Source organism: Drosophila navojoa, chromosome 2, assembly GCF_054131105.1.
Source record: "Drosophila navojoa isolate 15081-1374.11 chromosome 2, UAZ_NAV_1.0, whole genome shotgun sequence".
Classification (NCBI taxonomy): Eukaryota; Metazoa; Arthropoda; class Insecta; order Diptera; family Drosophilidae; genus Drosophila; species Drosophila navojoa.
This window is the reverse complement of record NC_142890.1, coordinates 10,541,979-10,546,619: the sequence shown is the minus strand read 5'-3', so window position 1 is coordinate 10,546,619 and position 4,641 is coordinate 10,541,979.

Genomic DNA, 4,641 nt, shown 5'->3' with positions numbered 1-4,641 from the left:
CTTTTATGAAATGAATTCACACAAAAACGGGACTTGAAGCGTAGCCAACTACGGATACATGAAACTGGTTTAGTGCCAAAAATATTTGATTAGCTTAGCCTCAAGCCTCGAACATGCTCACTTAGACCTTGATTTATATAGCTGAAGAACTGAATTATATGGAATACCAAAAGAAGCCATATATAAAATACCCAATATATAACCGGATAGAACTCTGCGTTTTCATTTGAAAAACTCTACGTTATATAAAAACTAATTTAAGCTGCCAGCTCAATTAATGCACACACAAATAATTAACTAAATGAGCTTTAATTTTAGCTATATATAATATATGTATTTTAACTATATTTTTGCATGAGTATTTGCATATCTCTAATATTTAACCAGTGCCCATTTTTATGGCAAGCAGCCCAAGTAATTAATTTTAATATGAAAGTCAAACATGCGCTCTAACAATTGTCATATAATTTGCCGTCTAGACAGTGGAAATTTAGTATTTTCAATTAACTGCAACGGCAACGCGACTCGCCGCGCCGCTCTTGCCCCAGCGCAGCTCCCACACAGAGCTAACAAAAACAATGCACACAAAAAGGCGCACAATGCAGGAGCTGGAGCTAGAGCTGGTGCAGGAGTCGGTGCAGGAGCTGGAGCTGGAGCTGGAGCCGGAGCTGAAGCTGGGAATCGTAACTGGATTTGCTTGGCTGCCATGTTGACAAAACACACAGCTGAACTGCATGCTAAAAAAAAAAAGAAAAACAGAAACAGAAACAGGAAGGAGAGAAGGAGAGTAGAGTAAAAAACAATCGCATACAATGCACAGTGAAAGGGGCTCAAAATGCAACTCGGGAACGCCCTTGCAGACGCGCCGGTCGGCCAGCAGGCGTTCAGCAAAAAGCAGACGAGTTTGTTTTGGGCTCAAGGTTCGCTGCGGAACAGCTGGCTGTGTGGCAAGTCCTCTCCTGCTGCTGCTGCTGCAGTCGTGCGCGTCAATGTCAGTGCACCTGGCGCTGCACTTGCCACTTGCTACATGTAGCACGGCACTCAGCGAGGCAGCGAGACAGCGAGGCCCGGCAACACAGCCTCTGACAGGCTACGCACTTGCGGTTGCGTTTGCCTGGCGGGTGGATGGAGAGAGGGAGGGAAGGAGGGGGAAGCCTTACAAGCGTTTCGAGTGGCATCTTTCCTGTATGGGGACACTGCTTAACAAAGCGTGTGATGTTAACGGATTCGATTTCACTTTTTTCCCTGCACATCAGTCTCTCCATCTTGCCATCTCGCTCACTCCCGCTGCCTGTGCTTTGATGTCGTGTTCGCATGTTGTTGTAGCTGCTTAATTGAAATTGCATTTGCTGCGTTTGTTTGCACACAATTACAAGTTCTGAATTATAACAGGGCATCCGAGACGCGTCTCGCTTCCCATGCAAATATGCGACAAGCTGTCAGACAATTCTGCGGTTAACGAGCTTTCATTATGCATTCGAAACCCTTCTTAATACACACAATGCAAATAACCCTTTATTGAATTTTTCGGCATTAAGCTTTACCCAAATCCACTCAAAGTGAAAGGAGCAGATCGAATACACTTGACAACAAACATATAACAGATTAATTATATCATATTTTTTAATCTCTTATGAGAAAATATTAATTAGAAAATATTATTTATAATAAAGAGGTTTCAGGGCATGAAAATATTAACTATAAATATTTTTATGTGGCAAGGCAAACCAAAATTATACATATCACAGATATACTCTACATATCTATTCTCTCTGTTAGCATATTTGAATTTTTGTATAATAAAGTTAGGTACATAAATCGCAGTTTTTCTTTTATTCCTTCTCTTGTTTAGTCATAGGAAAAGAAAACTGATCTACTCTTAGTCAATCTAGTCTTCAGTCAATCATTTCTTATTCACTCTGCATACTTTTCATGTTCAAACTTTTCTTTAAGTACACGCAGCCTAAAACTTCTCATTAGAAATTTGTCCTATCTTATCTTATTTGCACTCATGATTTCACACCAAAAATGCTAACTCATGCCCTCGCCGAAAACTCTGCATGCTCTCTAGATCTATTCCGCGTTGCGTTAAAGCCAAAGAGCTCGACTGTCTGCTGTAACTTTATTTCAGTATTTTTACGTGTCGAAATACAAACTCTAAGATGAAATCTACTCTATCGATTTTACAAATTTACATATATACTAAAAGAAAAAATTTAATAATCTTCAATTCTATTGAAAAAAAATCTACATAATATATATACATAAATATTAAACGATAAACTTGAATAAAATTATATTATTATTATATATTATATTTATATACAATATTATATGACATTCCAATAAGTATTTGATGAATTTATTGAACATTATATATACGGTTTTATAAATTGTGTGTAAAATAATTGAATAAATTTAAGCAAAAGTATATGCTGTAGAAGTAAATTATAATATCACCCTAACTAATTTTTTTTTTAAATATTAACCTTAATATTTTCATATTACTCCCACACTTCCCCTATACTTACAATTTAGATTGGAAATCAATTTGCTCCGCTAAATATAAATAGATATTTATATATAAATAAATCCTATTGGCGGCTCTGGATGGGCTCTCTAATCCATGCACAATTTACGCATTAGCTTTAAGCAGCTTTTGTTTATGGTATTTTTTTTTTACTCTTTTGACCTGCGTTTGGCTTACAGCGCCTATATCAAAGGCTTCCACTTGTTGTCCGTCTGTGTCTGGCTAACTAGCTGGCCAAGCTGTGAGCCAAGCTGTTGGTTCAACATGCACAATTATGCCATGTGATTTATGGCGCTGGCTTTGGCCACCTCAGCGCACCTCAAAAGGCCGTGCAAAAAATGGCGCGCAAATGGCCAAAACACCGGCGGAAATCGGGGGACGCCACAAAAGCGGCCAATCGGCAAACGGGGATTGGGGACAGGGAATCGAGAATCGAGAATCGGCAATTGGGGGAGAAAAAAGCGCGTTGATTGCGAATGAGAACCGAAATTGCAAAATAAAGCCAGGCGAAAACCCGCAACGCTCTCGATGCCGTTAAATCACGCGCGCGGCGTCTGCAGCAGCGGCTGTGGCGCAACAAAAAACGCAACCAAAGTATGCAAAGCACGCGAACGTACTGGCAACGGCCATGCCACATGCAGCAAATGCAACCGAGTGTAGAGCTCGGCAAACTTCTCGAGAAAGGAAGGCCGCCGTTAACGTTGCCGTCGCCGTCGTCGTCGTCGCCGTTGCCGTTAACGTTAACGTCTCCACCATGGCCAACGACCGTGCGGCGGAGCAGAAGCTTTGCAAACGTTGCAAGTGTTTGTTGTAAGCGATATCCCGAGCCCAGACGCAGGCCGCGAGGGAGCTGCAACAGCAGCAGCAGCAGCAGCGTCAGCGACGGCGTCGCAGCTGGGGAGGTTTTTTTTCCACCTTTTTTTTGCGAAGCAGCCACCACCGCCGCCAATGTGGCAGCATGTCTAAGTGCAGAATGTAGGTGAGGCAGCTGCCATATCAGTCGCATGTGCCAAAGCGAGACGGGCAACTGTCGAGCAGTGTTTACCTCGGCTTAGAGCTACGTCTGGCTGGCAGCCTCGCTGCCTGCTGCTCGCTGCCTGGCGTAGGCTCGACACAAAACATGAATGAGCTGTGAAGCAAATGAAGTGCTGTGCACAGTGCAACCCGCAGCGTTTTTAAATATAGCTAAAAGAGGAAGAAGAAAAAAAAACGGCAAAAAACTGAAGCTGAAAATATATATATATATGGAAAAAAGCGTAAAAATGCAACGCATGCAGCGCGGCAATGACGACATCGTCTGCAACATGCAACGCGGCAGCAGGCAGCAGGCAGCGACGCCGACAGATGCCGCTCGCAGGCTCCCGGGCGGCTATCATGTCAACGCCGCCGTCCTCATTTGTCTGTTTGTTGCAAACATTTCTGCTTGTTTTTTTTTTAATTCTCTTTTTTTGTTGCAGACAGACAGACAGACAGACAGGCAGTTAGGCAGACAGCCAGCAGGACGGACGGAGGGACGGACGGAGGGACAGTCGGGCAGGCAGTTTAGTTTTGACTTCGCCTGGCCACATTTTGTGCCTCATCATCGGTGTCGCTCAGCCGCTGGTGGCGACACATGGGAGTGACTGCAAATAAACATCAGAGGAGTCCATATCCAGCAGCAGCAATTGTTGTTGTTGCTGTTGCTGTTGCTGTTGCTTTTGATATTGTTGCTATATTCAGCATTTGCAGCAAGGGGAGCTGGTCGGTATGATGAGCTAAGATATGATATGCTCAGTGCATATAGGGCCATAATTTCTATTTATTGTTGATTCATTTGTCATTAATCATTTTTCACATGCTTATTTTATTTAATTCGTACATTATAAATATTTAAATTATATTTTTAATTATATGTATATGCTTTTTATATATATTTTTTATATATACGACTCATAAATATTCATATCGACTAAATAATTTAATTTTCATATTATATATATTACAAAAAAATAGAAGCATAAAAAAATTTAAAAAAATAAATTATTTAAAAAATATACATATATAATATTTATATAAATATCTTGGAAAAAATCTAATCTGGCGAATAAATATTTTAAAGTTAATTTTTTTAT